The following is an 18,656-nucleotide window of genomic DNA, read 5'->3' as shown; positions in this document are numbered from 1 at the left end:
CGTTAAGCTAAGAATGATTTGAGTCCAAGTTGGGACCAAAAGGGATGATGACACGGCTGAGAAGAATCACTGCTGCTCAGTTGGTCTTTGTTAAAAAAGGAATAAACCTGAAATGTCTGTGGCTCTGGGACAAAACCATACGTAGTATTGAAGAAAACAATATCCATGTTGACAGTCCAGAGCTGTATTATCTAATACAGTAGCCACCAGCCACATGTGGCTACTTAAATTTAAATTCCTTAAAATTGGATACATCAAGAACTCAGTTCCTCTGTTGCACTGGCCATATATTTTAAGTGCTCAATATCTACATGTGGTTAATGGCTACTGTTTTGCACAGCACAGACCTAGATCAGTTCCAGCATCGCAGAAAGTGTATTGGACTGTCCAGAGTATTGGGAGGTGGGATGTTCTGCTTCTCTTTCCAGAAAGGAACGAGGAGCCGTTTTCTTACCCTACTAAAAGCAAATGGAGACAGCCACCCAGATCCGCCAGGGTTATCTAGGTTCAAAGCACATTTTTCTTAGATTCTTTTATTTGATTCTCAGATCCCCTCCTCCTGAAACAGGCAAGGCAGGGATCATTAGAACTATTTATAGATAAGGAAACTGAGGGTTCCGAAGGTCAAAGAAGCAAAATCACAGAGCTGCGAGTAAAGTGACAGAGTCAGGGCTTGGGAGACCGCAGGAGGGAGACCCCCCTACCCCGGCAAGCCAACGCTCTGCTGAGCTGGAAACATGCCAGGGCATATTCTAACCCCACGCGGGGCCCCTCACTCCCTCTCTCTTTCAGCAGCCACGTGGCTTGGTGAGTGGAACACCTGAATCTAAAAAGTACTCACTATGTCTTCCTGAAAATAACAAAGCAGAGGGCTGCCCCGGCTCCAGCCTCCTCGATGGGCAGTTGTGCCACTGTGGTGAAACGGGGCCAGGCCCCAGGCCCACGAGAACTCCGCCAGTGCAATACCCAAAGACAATTTCTGCGACACTGGCTTGTCCAAGGATGGGGCACACCGAGACTTGGGCAGGTTTGGCAGCCAGCTCCTGCCTGGAAATTGAGTTCTCTGTCTGGACGAGCAGCCCAGTCTGAAGATCCGGGGCATGCAACCTGGGTTATGGCACTGTCATCGAAGCCCTTTGGATGTCTGCAAGTTACTTCACTTCTCTGGACATCAAATGCCCATCTGCCCAATGGGAGTGGTGACCTTGGGCTAGGGCAGGGGTCCTCAACCTTGACATCGTGGACAATTTGGACTGGATAGCTCTTTGTGGTGGGGGCTGTCCTGTGCGCCATAGAATGCCTCACAGCATCCCTGGCCTCTACCCACTACATGCCAGTAGCACCCCTCCCCCAGCTGTGATGACCAGATGTCCCCTGGGAAACTGAGAGAGCCACAGGGCTGGAAGATGGCCAGGGCTCTTTCCTGGCTTCTGCACTTGGTGGAGACTGATGCACAACACAGGCACAGCCAACAGTGCCTGACTTGGCCTCCCAAGTGCACTGCACCAACCCCAGCCAATTGAAGGAGTTAAACTGGATGGCCTTCCAGCTGGGACATTCTGAGATTACAAGCCAACTGCCTTCAGGATGACCCCTGGCTACTCAGAGGCTGTGCAGTGGAACTGTCTGTAACAGGGTCCAAGAAGAAGCCAAGGCATTATTTCCAAGGCATCCATAATTCTCTCTGCCAAGTCCAGAGACAATGGGCCTTTGCCACCCACGGTCCAGTTCATTCTAAATCTGAGAACAAGGAACCCATTCACTCTTAGGAGGGGCAGATGGAACAGGGATAGGGGGTAGGCCAACATCTCTTCCAGGAAACGGTGGCCTCTGGCCTTCTCTGATTGCTGGCAAGGAGGACACAGAAACTTGGGAGTGGGGAGCAGGCGCTGCTCCTATGGCCTTATTTTTCTCTGGTGGAAGCAGGGAGCAAAAACCAATGGATGCTGCTCACTGACCCAGCTAGCAGAACCTTGCCATCTTTCCCAGGCAGAAGGCCCGACAATGGAGCTTTCCTGAAGGCCACTGGAGACTCACCCTTGCCTAAGTGGAGAGATAAGGCCGCCCCCCTTGTGGAGAGGACTTTGATAATGGAAGGAAGGTGTAGGTGAGCAGGGCAACTTTGACCTATTCCAGGCAGAACAGCTCCCAGTTAAAGTGCGCGTTGCCAAACCCCAGGAAACACGAAATCCCACAATGTGAACCAGGAACAGCCTTTCCCTTCGTAACAAGATGCTATGATGGTGATTTACACAGAGCCACGGGCACCATTGCTTATGTTCATGCAAAAGGCCACCCCTCTGGGCTGGGCCTGCTGGGCTCTCTCTGAGCCTTCGCTAGGGTTTGTTTGTCACTTGCCATCTGCGGCAAATAAGCAAATGCTTAAGATTTCAGAAAATTTTGTGGGGGAAAATATTTATATTAAAGAATGTTTAACTGCTTAATAAAATAGTAACGCTAAGAGTTGCTAAGCACTTGTCATGCATCTTGCCTAGGTGACATCTGATTTAAGTCTCCTGATCCATCAGGAGATGTGGGTGTCACTGTCCCCATTTACTGAAGTGAGAACAAGCTCAGTGAAGAGAGGTCGGTTGTGGAGTTGGGATTCTGGGATAATCTGACCCCAAAGTCCATCTTCTTTCTATCACGTCCCACTGCAAACCAGGCAGAGACCACTGCTTCTAGATTTTTAGCAGTAACGCCTTGGTCGAAAACGAGAACAGATTTTAACATTGCCTGGGGGGGCCATGGGGGTCTTGACCTCTGTCCTCTGGTCCCTGCCTTCTCCAGCCCTCTATCCACCCCTCCCAAGGGCAGACGGCAAGACTAAACTCAACTGAAGAGACTGTGATAGGTGAGCAAGATCAGAGAGGGCAAAGTTGGCCGCACCCACACCTTGGATCATAGGAGGGAGGGGAAAGGGAACCAAACTTCTCAGCAAGGGAGAAATGTATATCATTTTCAGGATGAGTTCTTCCCCTTTAATTCCTTACAGTCACAAGCTCCCTGAGCACCTTATTTCAAAATCCAATGGACATTGAGCCCCTCAAGAATCCAGTCACTGCCACCCACTCTTTATTTTTCATGACAGCTGGCCACACAGGTCACCATAATTGACTGTTCTATCACCTTCCTTTGACAGGGACATGAATGGGCTCTCAGAGGTGAGGGCTGCCTCATACAGACAGGGTGACGCTTCAGAAACCAGCCGCGTCCACCTGCTTTGGAAAACCAAAGTTACCAGAAGCAAGCGCCACAGCAGCTGAGGCCTTTGGGAAGGCACGGCTGGCTTGGCTCCTCACCAGGAAGTGAGGTGGGGTCTCGAAAGCTCTCTGGGAACTGATGTTCCCAATTCTGGACTTTCCTGAACCGTAAAATATAACCAATAACCTGGAAGGTTCTAGAAACATCCAGAAGCTGGGCAGTGGGAAAAAAACCTGAGGCCTAAGGGTTAGCTTAGGTACTCCCTCCCCAGAGGCAACCATTGGAAGAGGTAAGCAATTCCCATGTATCTTTCAAGATGATGTGTGTGTGTGTGTATATATGTATCCCGAGTGCGAGCACCCTGCACACACCGGGATGCTATGACTGTGAGACGCAGTGCACATTCCACTTGTTACATGTGGTAATGCTTTCACATCGGTGTGATGGGGGCCACCTTTTTTTTAAGAGCTGAATGGATGTACCACAGTTTATCTCACCAGTTCAGGAGAGGCTGTTTTTCAGATGTAGGACTCCAACCCTTTATTAGTAATTTCAAACCAAAAAAGCAGTCTGGTGCCCAAATTAACTGAGTAGGAAAAGCAGAGCCAAGCAGGAATGGGGTTCCTTGTGGTCCTGGTTCATCTCACTTAGTGTGAATGGCCACACATTTCACTAGAGAAGTATCACTGGGCAGTGGACTGCCTGGTGGTGTTACTTCATCTGTGGTCTATACGTGGTACCACTTTGCTAAAATTTGAAATATTCGGATTTCCAGAACACATGCAGACAAGGCATGTACAGACCTTTTCCAGTACTTCTGGTAGCTGGAGATGTGGAAAACCAGACATGATGGGTTCCTGTGGCCTTGGACCTTGGCCCAAATCCACTGTGGAGACGATTCAGCATCCCTCCCACCCCCAGAGCCAACCCACAAGGGTAATGAGAACCCAGCATTGTACCCACGAGTGCCTGGTGAGATGAGGAAGGGCTTGCCATGCACTCCAGACAGCAGAGGTTCCTCCAGCGCTTCTGTGGCCCTACTCTTCCCCACCTGAAGCTCTTTTCCCATATGCAGCCGCCTCTTCTCTCCTTCTCTCCCTCCCTAGCCCCGTGCTGTCTGAAATCCAGCTTGAGAGCCCTGTGAGATGCCAGTTTTTAAAAGAGAATAGAGAAATCTGGATTTTTTTTTTAAGTCTGGGTCTTGCTATATTGGCCAGGCTGGTCAACTCCTGGCCTCAAGCGATCCTCCAGCCTCAGCCATTGAGATTCCAGGTGTGAGCCACCTTGCCTGGCCTAAAATAAGAAGTATCTTTGATGTTAAATACCATTTCATTTCTTTTTTAAACACTGGGCGTGGCTCATTAGTGCAGCATCTAATGGCTGCCACTGCAGTACTTCTGAGGGGCAGTGACCCAGGCCGTGGCCTCAGACATGGATTGGTTTTAATCTATCTCTCTGGGAATAAAGGAGGGAAATGAAGCCGTTATCCTTAAAAATGGAAAATAAAAAATAAATGCAGCATTCTTAGGTCCTGGGGCTATCCTCTGCCTCTCCCGGGCTTGCCCAGGCGTCTTACCCGAGGGTGTGCAGGAGGAAAGGTCCTGCAGCTCCCGGTCCCGGACCCCACCCCTGCCCCTGTCCTATCCATGATCTTTCCCCACAAATCGATCAGTCCCATGCCTTCAAGTCCCAGCCAGATGCCAACTACTCTCAGGTGTACAGCATCGGCCCCAGCACGTCCCCCAGCCCCGAGTTCCATATCCAGCTGCGACTCAGCGTCTCCACTGGGGTGGTCCACAGGCCAGCTCTGGGTTCCCTGTCCAAAACCAGACTTCATCTTTCCCCTGCTCCCCTCCTCCCCCAGTCCTCCATTCACCCAGCTGCTCCGTTCAAGGAACCCGCGTCTTTCGGACGAGCCTTCCCTGAGCCCTCCCTCTGTTCAATCCAGCAGCAAGTCCCCTCCTTGGTCCCTTCAAACGTGTCCTCCACAGCAGCCTCCGTGCCAGTCTCTCTGCCTGCCCCCCACGGCACCCAGCGGGTTCTTCGTAAAGTGTAAGTGAGATCCTATTACATTCCCACTCAGTGTCCTTCAAAGGCTTCTTACCGGAGGTAGAAGAAAACCCAACTTTTTATCATGGCCTTTGTGAAATATTTCTCCCATTTGGGTCACTCAGGTCTAAACCCTGGTAGGGAAGAATCTAGAAAGTGTCCAAGCAGTGACAGAACTGTCAGAGCCAGCACACAGTGGGAACACTTCCAAGTGTTCCAAGTGGGGATGGAGAAATTGTGAGACGTGGGTTTAAAAACAGGAAGGAAGGAAGGAGGGAGGGAGGGAAGGACGGAAGGAAGGAAGGAAGGAAGGACGGAAGGAAGGAAGGAAGGAAGGAAGGAAGGAAGGAAGGAAGGAAGGAAGGAAGGAAGGAAGGAAGGAAGGAAGGAAGGAAGGAAGGGGAGGGAGGGAGGGAGGGAGGGAGGGAGGGAGGGAGGGAGGGAGGGAGGGAGGAAGGAAGGAAGGAAGGAAGGAAGGGAGTCCTCTTACTTAATGGCTGCCCCTCTGACACGGCCGCACTTGAGAACCATCAGCTACCACCACCAGCTCGAGCTCACACTCCCACCGATCCGTTCCCTTCAGAGGGATGAGTGGCTCTATGGACACATCAGAGCCGGCTAATCCCACAGGGTTTAAGTGGCTGCAGAAAGCATCTCAGATTAGTTGAATAGAAAGATAAACTGCTTTGCTTATAAGGCCCAGAATGTTCTCAGAGATGAGAAGAAAATCCTTCATGTATTTCTGACTGTGAAGGAGTCCAGGGTTCCAGCCTGGGGTAGGGGCTGGAGGGAGGGGGCTTCGCCCAGCAATTGATCTGTGGTTAAAGGCTGCTTAGTAACACCTGGCCTCTTCCTTGCGTGGAGTCGTTCAAGCTCTCTGAGTCTGTGCAGTGGGCTGAGCGGTGGGCTTTGTCTTGGTGGGAACATAAGTTTAGTGGAAATGGGGGAAAAAAGAAATGAAGGGGGAGGAAATGGAGGCAAATATTTTAAAATCTCAAAAGCAGGAAGATAAACCTGGTAGCTCTTAATGCCATTCGATTCTGCTGTGTTTAGGCCAAGAACTTGAAGAGAACCTTGTGTGTGAAGGAGGGAGCCTCTCCTCACTTCTAAGAGGAACACGTGACGGACACTGTTGGTGTCCACCCACAGGTTCCCTTTGCTGGGAGTGGATGATGCTTTGATAGGGGGGCCTAGGAGGCTGCTCTTGGCCTCAAGGCAGAACTTCCTGTGTGAGGCTACTCACTCCAGAGCTCCCGTGGGCTCCCATGGAAAATTCCAGCTGAAACCACGCCCTGGCTCGCTGCTTCACTTTCCCGTCCTGCCTCCCTCGCTTCCTTACAGCTTCCTCACAGCTTCCTCCAGGGTGCACCCCTGTCTCAGCTCAACTTACTCAGCTTTGCCGCTAGGGAACCAACCAAAGACAGGATGGCCAATGAAGTCTTGACAAACATTAAGTCTTTAAAGACACAGCCTAAATATGAGCAGCTGACCACATAAGATTTCAAAAATGTTCCAGTGAAATATTGACATTCGGCCAGGTGTGGGGGCTCAGGCCTGTAATCCCAGGACTTCGGGAGGCCGAGGCGAGCAGATCATTTGAGGTCAGGAGTTCAAGACCAGCCTGGCCAACATGGCAAAACCCCATCTCTACTAAAAATACAAAAATTAGTGGGGCATGGTGGCGCGCACCTGTAATTCCATCTTCTTTTGAGGCTGAGGCAGGAAAATTGCTTGAACCTGGGATGTGGAGGTTGCAGTGAGCCAAGATCGCGCCACTGCACTCCAACTTGGGCAACAGAGCAAGACTCTCAAAAAAAAAAAAAGAGAAAGAAATATTGACATTCAAAAGCAAAGAGTAGAATAAAAGTCCTGATGAAGGACACAGACAGTCTTGTCTTCCAGCCACTTAGAATGTCAGTAGCCACCAATGTGGAGTCCCTGGATCAATTCAATGTGCCACCAACTTCCTAAGTGTACCATGAGCAAGGCATTGTGCAATGGACTCTGTGGGTGGGTTCAGGGATGACGAGGGCCCACTGTTTACCCTCCAGGGGCCTGCATGTTGGTGGGGTCATCAAAGACCACCAAAGACAATGAGCAATGCTACCTGCCCGCTCGCTGTGGGCTTGGCCTGGGTTTTGAATATTTTGCATCTCTCTGTTGTTGGCAAGTAGTAGGTGTTTCGTAAATGGTTCACAAATGAATCTGGAATAGCCCAAAACTATCATAGAGCAGTGAAACAGAACCATCAAAACAGACAGCTGTCGCCTTCCATGATAGCAGCGGGGGTCGCTGAATTTTCCAAAAATGGAAAGAATCAACTCTCTGCAGGGCACAAGGTTAGGACCTGAAGTCTGGCTGCTTGGAAAGGAGGCTTGAGGGCTAAGCAGTTTCTCAGCGGGTCTCTGTTGGCTTACGGGGAGGGACAGTTCTCTGTTGTCTGAAACTGTCCTTGCAGTTGCATGACATTTCTTATCCCCGGCCCCTCCCCGGTAAATGCCAGTAGTGCTTACTCCCCAGCCACTGTGGCAACCAAAACCTAGACACCCCCATTTCCAAGTGCATCCTAGCGGGTATTTCTAGCCCTGATTGAGAACCACTGGTGGGATAAAATCAGCTCAAGGTGAGAAAGGGAAGGACAGCAGAGGGTGGGGGACAGTCCATGCATATGTGCGTGCCTGTGCATATGTGTGTGTGCACGTGTGCATGCGTGTGTGCATTTGTGTGTGCGTGCGCATGTACATGTGCATGTGTGCATATGTGTGTGCATGTGCATGTGTGTGTGTGCACGTGGGAGGATTCACATCAACTTGCAAAAAAGAGAGCATGAGGAGAGGGCTAGAGAGGGAGGGGAGGGAGCGGAGAAAACCCCTGTGGGCAGTAATGAGAAGCCTCCCTGAGTGTTTCAGGACGCCTCGCATTTCCAGCAGAGACAGAGCTTAGAATCCCCTCAGCCCAGCCGTTCTCCTGGTGGAATGAGAAGGCAAGTGGCAGCTCTGCCCCCAGGAGCCCCACAGACCAGCGAGAGCAACCAGTGGGGAGGAGGCGGCATCCCTGGCAGAGGAGCTTCTAGGAAGGAGGTGGTGTTCACCACCCTGCTCTGGGCCTTGGCAGAGGCCCCGGACTGGACATCACAGTCTGGAAGCTTCCCAGACAGGCTGGCCCGAGACACTTGAATCTTTACTGGGCTCCTCCTCCAGAGGCCGAAGGTCAGCATGGATGCCACAGCCAGGTCACAGCCGGTGCTGACAAGCTGCAGGAAGGCCCTTGCTACAGGGCAGCAGTAGCTGTCCCCGAGGGCTGCCTGACCATATTTAGACAGGAGCAGATGGAGAGGTAGCATAAATCAAGCCCCACAGCCTGGGCTGCCAGGGGGAACAAAACAAGGCAACGTCTTGGCACAATCTTTGAAATCAGTGGTTGCCACAGTGAGGAACTGAACACAGACACACACATGAGCGAGAAACTCGGCCTCCTTCCCATCTCCGTGAGACTCATCGTCCTACCTCGACTAACTTCAGCTGCTCAAAAACCTTTACATCTTCCAGAATCACTGCCAGACTCCTCTGCCCATCCACCCTGAGACAGTTCCCACTCCTGTTACCTCCTCCAAGCGGGGCTGTACTCAGGTTCCCCAAATACCTCCCATACCACCCACCTTTGTGAATGCCATTTCTTCTACCTGGAGCACCTCCTCCACCCACCCTTCCATCCCTCCCTATCTGCTCTTCAGGGTCTTAACTGTTCTCTTAGTGTCACCTCCTCCAGGCAGCCATCCCTGATGGCTCAGGGACCATCTACAGCACTTGATGCCCACTGAACTCCCTGCTGGCTGATAGTTTCCTATCCCCTCTCCCCTGGCTGGTGAGCTCCACCAGAGCAGGGAGCAGCTCTCACTCATCCCTCGGCTGCCCCACCCAGCACCTGGTACACAGGAGGTGCTCAGTACACACTAGCCGGGTCAATCAATGGCCTTGCTGGCAGATGGCCCCAGGGCCACCAAACTCTTAGCAAACACTTGTTGGCATCAATTTCTCATCTTCCTTCACACTACATCTGGCACCTATCACCTCTCTTCCCCTCCATTGCCAGTCCAGGCCATCACTTCCATGACCTTGACAATATCTATAGCTTCCTGACTGGTGTGCTCTCAGCCCTGTTACTACCCCCCACCCCAATCTATTCTCCACTCAAATGCCAATGATTGTCTTAAGAAGCAAATCTGTAAGTGTCATCCCTATGGTCAGAATCTCTTCAACAGTTTTCCATAGCACTTGGAAAAAAAAAAATCCACCTCTGGCTGGGCATAGTGGCTCATGCCTATAATCCCAGCACTTTGGGAGGCCGTCCCAGCACTTTGGGAGGCCGAGGCGGGTGGATCATTTGAAGCCAGGAGTTCGACATCAGTCTGGCCAACATGGTGAAACAAGGCTGACTCAGAAGTACAGTAGGCTGTCTCTGCTGAAAATATGAAAAAAAAAATTAGCTGGGCATGGTGGTGTGCACCTGTAATCTCAGCTATTCAGGAGGCTGAGGCACGAGAATCGATTGAACCAAGGAGGCAGAAGTTGCAGTGAGCCGAGATTGCACCACTGCACTCCAGCTTGGGCAACAGAGCGAGACTCTGTCTCAAAAACAAAAACAAAAACCCCACCTCTGTCCTATGTAAGCTATGGTTTATAAAGCCCTGCACGATTTTGGGACCATCCTCCCAGTCTCATTTATACCACTGTCCCTCGCGGTCACTGTGCCCAGCTGTGTGACCTTCTCTGGGCTTCTCAAACCCTGATGGTTGCACCACGGGGCCTTTGTATGTGCTGTTCCCTCTGCCTGGAATGCTCTTCCTCGTCTTCATGGGGCTAATTCCTTCTCCTCCTTCCAAAATCAGCCAGCTCAAAGAGAGACCTCCCAGGGCATGCCTTCCCTGTGGAAGGTAGGGCCCGCTCTGTGGTCTGTATTCCTACCCCACGACCATCCCTATACCCCCAGCTCCCCACGCCCTCCCACAGCATCTGGCCCCCAGTCGGTGTTCAACAGATGTTCAATGAGTGAATGAATGATTGAACGGACCTCACGACCACCTGCAGTGATCTCCCGCTGGACATCCAGATTCCATTTCTTGGTTCTTAACTATGAAAATTAGAAGAGTTTTGGGCTGTGCACTCTTTTAGCAGAAACCAAGAGTGGCTCTTGCCTCCCAGCATATTTCACCTCCTTCTGATTTTCTGTTTCATTTGTCAGCACTGATTTCCTTAGGAGAGTCCTCTCACGGTATTGCTTACAGACTCTGACTGTTGTTCTGTATCCACAGAAACAACCTCCCTCGATGGTCAGAGGGGCCTTGCCCTGGGCCAGGGCCTAGGTGGTAGTGTGGAAGCCCAAGAGGCAGCTTGGGGACATGCCAGTCCTGGGACCCTGTGGGATGCAGGTGGGGCTGGCCCAGGCTTCCCAGCCCAATCCAGCACTTCCTGACAGTGACGAAGCACTCTCCCCTTCGCACCAAGAAGCCCTGATGTGACAGTGTTCATCTCCCACCCAGCAGATGCATAAACCGTTCCCCTCCCCCTTTTAATTGCACCAGTAGCCAGTCATTTACAGGCGGCCTCATCAAATCCCTGCTGGGATTGGAGCTGTTGCTCGGTGGGCTGGCTGGGAGATGAAATCAGATGGCCTCATCCTGGCTCCAGCACAGCCCCCACCCCCCAATTCCAGGGCCACCCCAGGGAAAAGCGTCCAGCTATCTTCTCTGTGTCCTGTCCTGGTCCCCCGGGACACCACCCATCAGAACCAGGCTGACTCAGAAGTACAGTAGGCTCCCATCCGGAACCCAACCATTCTCACCTCCCCCTGGTGCCACCTGGTCCCGGTGGCTGTCACCTGTCCCCCAAGTCACTGTGGCAGGCTTGTAATTGGTCTCCCTGCTCCTGCCCTGACCCCCACAGTCTCATCTCAGCACAGCAGCCAGAGTGTCTGATGAGGAACGAGTCAGATCGTTCCCATCCTCAGCCCTACCCTACACAGGGTCCCCACTTCACACCGAGTCAAGAAACATCCTCCGTGGGCGTGTAGGCCCCGCTCCGTCTGCTTGTCCCATCCTGTCTCCTGTCCTGCCCCCAACTCCACTCCAGCCACACAGGCCTCTTGCTGCGCCTCCACCCCAGGCCTCAGACCTGGCTGTCCTCTCTGCTGGGACAGTCTCCCCAGGTGCCAGCCTGCACTGGTCCTCACCTCCACCAACCTCCACTCAAATGCCACCCTCTCTTCAGATTGCCACCTGACCCGACCCCAGCTTGTTCTGCTGCACTTGCTGCCTCCAGCACACTGAATAGCTCGCGGGGCTAGCATATCCATGGCTTTCTGGTCCCTCTGTCCCCTGCCAGCATATGAACTCAGCATCTATTTTGTTTCATAGTGTATTACAGGCTCCTAAGATACAGAAATGCTCAAGAAATGTTTGACTGAATAAAAGTCTGCTGCCCCAGCACTGCCCCCTGCCTCCCTAGCCTCAGCTCCCAGCATCCTGGGGACTCTACCTCTAAACCCCCGACCAGTGCACATACCTGTGACAGCACTGGGGGTCCCTGGCCATCTCTGGCCACACCCATGCTGCTCCCTGACCTTTGCTCATGCCATTGCCCACCCTGGGAGGCCAGCTCACCCTTCTAAGGCTGAGCTCATCTCTCCCCACCTTCCAGACCTGCAGTGAGCTCTGCCTCCTCCCTGAAGCCTCCCTGGACTATTGAAGCTCATGACACAGATTGTCTTCCATGGCCCCCAGCCGAAGAGGCCATTTGTTTCAGAACTGGCTGCTCCCTCCTCCTTCCTTCCAGTCCATTCTGCAGCTTGCAGGCACCAGGCCTTGAGGAAGGTTGAGGGAGGAGCCGGTAAAGGGGCAGTGGGGGTGGGGGTGGGGATGATACGTGCCCCATCTGCTAATCGCTAATCGGTGAGCAGTTCCAGTCCTCAGCTCCTTCTCTTGGCTCACAAGGTCCCAGCACAGTTGTTGGCTCTTCTCCTTCCCTCTGATCCTCTGCTGGCTCGGTCCCCACTGTCTCTTCTCCCCAGTGATCTCTGATGGCTTTGGAGACATAGCACTGGTGCCTCTACCCCACATCCTTGGGGCCAGCCTGGGCCTCTGCCTTCAACTCCAGAGGCACCAGCCAATGCCTCCTCTGCTGTCTCATGGCATCTCCAATGCCTTGTGACAAAACCTGGGACTAGTGATCTCCATGTGTCACATTCTTCCTCCGAGAGAGGCATCCAATCAGACATTGGCACCTAGCGGTCCTCCTCCCTCATCCCACATCTGGTCGGTCACTGAGTCCTGAAGGTTCTCAAACTCCGACCCTTCTAATCCCAAGCCACTGCCTGACCCAAGCCACTGTTCCCTGCTTGGAGACTAAGTCCAGAATCTGCAGGTTGCCAGGCTCGGCCCATCCTCACCCCTCTGGCTCATCTCTCAGAGGACAGACCAGGCTCTCTGGCCTCCAACCTGCAGGTCCCTCTGTGGAAGCACCGCCCTTCTTCCCTTCTCCCATCCCCGCCTTCAGCTGGAGAATCGTCTCCCATCCCAGCCCAGCCAGCACCTCCTCCAGGACCCCTGCCCTGGTCGGACACCTCTCCTCTCAGCCAACCCCTCCCTGGGGATCGTTTAGCCTGCAATTCCTGCATGTTCTGCCCCCCCGCCCCCAAAGCTGTCCACAAGCATCTCAAACTCCACATGAGAAAAAACAGAACCCTGATCTTCCCCCGTGAACTTTCCCTATGGGTTCACCATGTCTTCTCCACTGCGTCATCCTCAGTCTGTGACCACAATGTAGCGCTTGGCACACTCAGTGCTCTATAAATATTTGTTGAATGAATAAATGTTTGTGAGTGATTTACTGCTCTTTAAATATATAATTTAGGTCTCCCCATGATAGGAGAACACTTGCTGAAATGCCAATGCACTTTTCTGAGTAGGAGAGAGAGGTGTGGACTCCTAGCTAGAGTCGCAGAGGGAAGAGAGCCATCCAGTGCGAGAGATGTCAGGTCACCCCTGGCAGTCACAGCGGAAAAAGGTGATTGCCTTTAGCAGATGCTGCTGGTGCCTTCTGGCCACATATCTATGCCCAGGGAAGTGACACTCCCGCATTTCCTGGACCAGCTCTTAACTGTGCCTGGTGGGAGGTGGTGCATATATGCCCTGGGGTAACTCTCAGGTATGTATGCACCGTTTCCCAGAGCTCCTTGGGGAACTGAGCTGGGGTTATTCATTTGGCATAGCACCCTTTACTGGCTACCGTCCCTTTCCCATTGAGTCCCCCCCACACGCCCTACTGTGTTTTCTGGAATCACTTCTCAAATAGTCACTAGTACTTACATCCTTGTCTCAGCATCTGTTCCTGGAGAAACCAAAACCAAGACATGGCCCCAAATGCTCCCAGGCAAATGGCAGGCTCTTACAAAATGTAAGCCCCCTCCCTACCTCCTTTCTCTTCCAGAGTTGATCTTTCATCGCTGTCATCCAGCCAGGCATGCATTCATTTACGCAAACACTCAGCAAGCACTTTCCATGTGTCCAGCCCCGTGCTGCCTCGGAGGACACAGAGGCATAAACAGTCCCTGTCCTCAGGGATCGGATCAGACACTTAATAGGTCAGACTGGTTGCTTTGTCCTGGACACAAATGGGACATCCTAGATGAATTTCATAACAAGATGAGCTAACTAACTTTGGCAGAGTGGCCACCCTGTACTAGACACTATTGTAAACATTGAACATATTATTTTGACCCTGTCACCAGCCCGAGGAGGAAAAGGAGGTCTACATGAGGGCAAAGCTTCTTTCTGAAGCCACACAGCTATAGCATGGCACCTGGGTTCCAAGTCACTTGAATTTAGGGAAAGAAAGTGCAGGTGTAACTGCTGAATCAGTACCATGGGAATAAGCTTGCAAATGAAAGTATCCTTGCTTCAAATTAATGTCCCTTAGACATTTTTCCTCTCCCTCTTAATGATCAGTCACTTTGGGGAAACCACTGAAGACCTCCAATCCTAGCATACCCAGTTCTCAGGACCCTCACGCTCCATCCCTGCAGTCCCCCAAAGACCAGCTGAAAGTTCTCTTCCCCAGAAATTACGCTTTCTAAGTAATTTATTTTACTTGATGATTTTCTAATTTGCCTTGATCGATAATATATAAAATGAGGGTAGTCACCTAAAACTGAACCCAACATGAAGCTGCTAAGAAAAGGAGAAGCCAAAAGTCCTTTGCACCCAGGGCCACACATTTTTCTCCACCTTTCCAGGTAGCATCCAAAGAGGGAGCCAGGCCACTTACACAAGGCACAATGACTCTAGATTTTTTAAAGACCAGTTTTTTAGAAGATGCTCATCTACTCTTGCCACTAAGGTAGTAAACCAATGCCTCCTCAGGGTTCAAAGAAATGAACATGTCCTCAAAGCACCCTTGCCTGAGACATGGCTCAGGGCATCTATTGTGCTTGGGTAATAGCAGAGGCAAAGAAAACAAGACCCAGATTCCAAAGACCTGGGTCTGGGTCCCAGAGCCTTCCCTTGGTGGGGGCCTTGAGAAAGTCATTTGGCCCTTCTGAGTGTGAGTCACCTCAGGGTCAGATGTGCTGGGAGAGATGGATGATTGGATGACAAGAAGCCAGCCTCTAGCCTCCAGGAGCCAGCATCAGGTGACACCCAAGGAATTACTGGCTCCCTTCAAGGCCAGCATCTCTCCCACGCAAGTGAGTTTCTCACTGCCTGCTGCAGACACATCGGTGATTTCAACCATGGGACAGAGCTGGGTGCAGCAATGGCAGGAGCTTCACTCTAGTCATCACTGCATCCTGTGGCCTCACACGCAGCATGACACAGAGAATTCAACGAACCTTTGATAAACAAATTGCAGACACTCCTCAGCCCTGAAGGTGAATGAGTCCACTTATATCCCCACACCCAGCAAAGATCCCTTGCAGACATCCACTTTAATATTTTCCCATGAAGAGCAAAACCAAAACAATCAAAACCAGTGACTGGGTTTCATGTCCTCAGTGTGCATGGCCAAATCAAGTTTTGCAACTCAAGAAGAAGAAATGAAGAAGGAAAATAAGATACAAACTGATTAACTGATAAGGACCATATCTTCTTTATTTTCATCTCTACCCAGTGCCTGGGACACAGCGGAGAGATTCAGTGAAGGAATGAACAAATGAACAAATGACAGGGCATCAGGTCCTGGAGCCCATTGATGGGCAGAGTGGCCTACAAGACTTGAACCAACCTCATGTCGCCATGACTAACGTCTGCAATAATTGACAAGATCGTCTGGGCAGAGAAAGTTGTGCCAAAGAGAGAGGAAGGCCCTGAAGGGGGTGGGCAGAGCAAGAAGGTGATACTGATCAGAAGCAGTAAACATCACAACAGCTACACTTATTAAGAACGATGTATGCCAAGCCCTGGGCTAACTAATTAATATGTCTACCTCACTGAATATTCAAAACAACCCAACTGAGTAAGTGGTGGGCTGAGTCCCATTTTACAGATCAGGAAGTTGAGGGTTAGCCATGTTAAGAGACTTTCCCAAGGTCACAAGGTTCTACCTAGGGAAGTCTCACTGTGGACCCTGCTGCTGGAGAGAGAAAGAACAGGGAAAGAGATGGGAAGTTAGAGAATGCCCTGCACTATCAGGTCCCAGAGCCCAGAACCATGGGGTGGGGTCCTGGTCAGGAGCAAAGGGTTGGCTGACCCTTCAGCAAACTTGTGCCAAGGTAAATGTCAACTCACTGTTCCTGCATCACAGCCCATGCTGGGAATCACAGAACAATGCCATCCTGAGGCCAGAGTTCCAGGGGTGTTGGAGCTAGCACTAGAGCCCAAAGGTGGGGACTTTTAGCCAGGATCACACTCCCCATCCTGCAGAATCTCCTGCCATTATGAGGCCACACCCTCCGAGGACCTGCCTCACACTAGGCGGTGGGCTGACCCTACACACCCCCCTCCATTCTGCCTGGAAACAGCGAGGAAGGAGCCATCATCCCCACTAGCAGATCAGGAAACTGAGGCTTGGACTGCTGTGCTCACCCGCCTCTGAACACTCAGGTTCATGTGAAACGTCGAGAACAGGCAAATCCGTGGAGGCAGGCAGAAGGTCAGTGGTTGCAGGGGATGGTAGGTATGGGTTTCTTTTAGGGGTGATGAACATGATCTGGAATGAGATGGTGGTGATGGGTGCAAACATTGTGAATATAGTAAAGACCCTTTACATTGTATGTTTTTCTGTTTGTTTGTTTTTTTGAGACAGAGTCTTGCTCTGTCTCCCAGGCTGGAGTGCAGTGGCGCGATCTTGGCTCACTGCAAGCTCCGCCTCCCGGGTTCACGCCATTCTCCTGCCTCAGCCTCTCCGAGTAGCTGGGACTACAGGCGCCCGCCACCGCGCCTGGCTGATTTTTTGTATTTTTAATAGAGACGGGGTTTCACGGTCATCTGGATCTCCTGACCTTGTGATCGGCCCGCCTTGGCCTCCCAAAGTGCTGGGATTACAGGCATGAGCCACCGCCCCTGGCCTACATTGTATGTTTTTAAATGGTCAAAATGGTGAATTCTACATTGTATGAATTTTACCTCAACAAAAAAAAAAAACTTTTTTAAAAAAAGGCACCCAGGAAGTATATGCCGGGCCTGGATGCGGCCTCTTGAAGAGACATGTTTCCCTTTTCCACCTCAGTCTTCAGTCCAGACTCCACATAAGACACGGAATTCCTGGAGGGCAGGATTGAGTTGGGCCTAACCCCTGCAAACATCCTAGTGGCAGTGGTGGCAGCAGGTGGCCACGGAGAAGGTGCGGTGTCCTCCCCACCTCTTTGCCTGCAACTCCCCCAGTCTTTTGGGTCTAAGTTCCATCACACCTCACCTGTTCCTATTTTGATACAGGTCACTTTGTGCCACTGGTTTCAGCCAAAAGTCTCAACCTCGATTCACGCGAGCATCACCTGGGGCAGCTTGAAACTCCCCTGTAGGGCGGGCCTGGGAATCAGGTATCTTTAAAGTCCCCAGGTGTTGTCAACATGCAGCCAGGGCTCAAGTGTCCAACTAGAGGCAGGGATCCGAGGGCAGGGTTGTGTTGAATTCACCTTTGTAGTCCCAGAACCTGCCATGGCACAACCTTGGTAAATGTTCAATAAATCAATAAGCAAAGGTTTGTCGAGCAAATTAAAATATATTCAAACTTGCAAGCTTTGATTATTTGCTGGACACAAATATTTAAACAGAAGACTGAAACAATTCCTTTTACTGCATTGGGAAAGGAAAATTCAGTACTTAAAAAAGATATGATCACTTTTTTTTTTTTTTTTTGAGATGGAGTCTCACTCTGTCATCCAGGCTGGAGTGCAGTGGTGCAATCTTGGCTCACCGTGACCTCCACCTCTGGGGTTCAAGCGATTCTCCTGCCTCAGACTCCTGAGTAGCTGAGATTACAGTTGTGCACCACCACAACCGTCTAAAGATCACTTTTTTAAAAGGCCAGCAATTCTAGAGGCTCTTATGGATCTCAGACTCGTCTGGAGACAGGAGTCATGTTCATATCTGCATTGTGCTTTGTACAGAAGGGAATGCAAGGCAGAGTCAGCCCATTTTATGGATGAGGGAGCTGAGGCCAGTTTGGATAAGAACTTTGCCCAAGCAAGGGTTATATAGTGACAAGAGATCTCACTTACTGTGAGTGGACAACGTTCCAGGGCTGGGCCAGGCCCTTGCATGTGTAATTTGCACAACCCCCTTTGGAGGATGGGAAAACTGAAGCTCAGAGAGGCTGCGTGACCAGCACCCATCTGGAAAGAGCGAGAGCCTGGCCTGGCCTCCAGGCCTTCCTGCTTGCAGACCAGGCAAGCGGATCACAGGGCACAAACCCTGATCCAGCAAAAGACGAGCATCCAACACCCCGAGGCCCAAATCAATGGCAACAGTGAGCTGGGCATGAACACAGCCCTTGAAGCAGTAGACATTCAAAGTGACATGGCCCGTGTTTGATGCCCACAGCCCCTCGTCACAGGCTCACACTGCGTCCAGCCAAGGGCTAGGGCAGCCGCATTCATGAGGTTTCATAAGGAGCCTGTCGCCTGCAGGGAAGGCGGGTCACGGGGACTGGCTTCACCTGCTGTGCCTGTCGCTCAGCTCTGTGGACCACAAGGCCTGGACCTCCTCTTTTGTTAGTCGGAAACTCATCACAACTCTAGTTTGCACCAGCAGCAGGGACTTCATTTTACGGTGATGAAGCCTAGCCTTGGATTCGTGCGAATGTCCCAGAGCCACGGTCCTTCTGCTGGCAGCAGCTAAAACCCTGGCGGTGGGGGTGGGGGAATTGAGCCACCGCCTTCCTGGCACCACCTGAGTCTGCTTCATCGTCCCATTC

At 51.6% G+C, this 18,656-nt stretch overlaps 1 protein-coding gene across 4 annotated transcripts in view; it reads left to right on the top strand.

The window, feature by feature from the left end:
• The window catches only part of IFI27 (interferon alpha inducible protein 27), a 420,724-nt gene that overhangs the window by 38,580 nt on the left and 363,488 nt on the right, over positions 1 to 18,656 (top strand). The window contains exon 1 of one of the 4 annotated variants that reach the window (XM_050799198.1): positions 6,432 to 6,442. The exons of the other annotated variants lie outside the window; for them this stretch is intronic. The gene's annotated coding sequence lies outside the window, so the exon portion shown is untranslated. Of the gene's footprint in view, positions 1 to 6,431; positions 6,443 to 18,656 lie in introns of those variants that run through there. 4 annotated transcript variants of the gene reach the window in all.

The sequence above is a fragment of the Macaca thibetana genome, chromosome 7 (genome assembly GCF_024542745.1).
Source record: "Macaca thibetana thibetana isolate TM-01 chromosome 7, ASM2454274v1, whole genome shotgun sequence".
Lineage (NCBI taxonomy): Eukaryota > Metazoa > Chordata > Mammalia > Primates > Cercopithecidae > Macaca > Macaca thibetana.
This window is presented reverse-complemented; position numbering and strand designations above follow the sequence as displayed.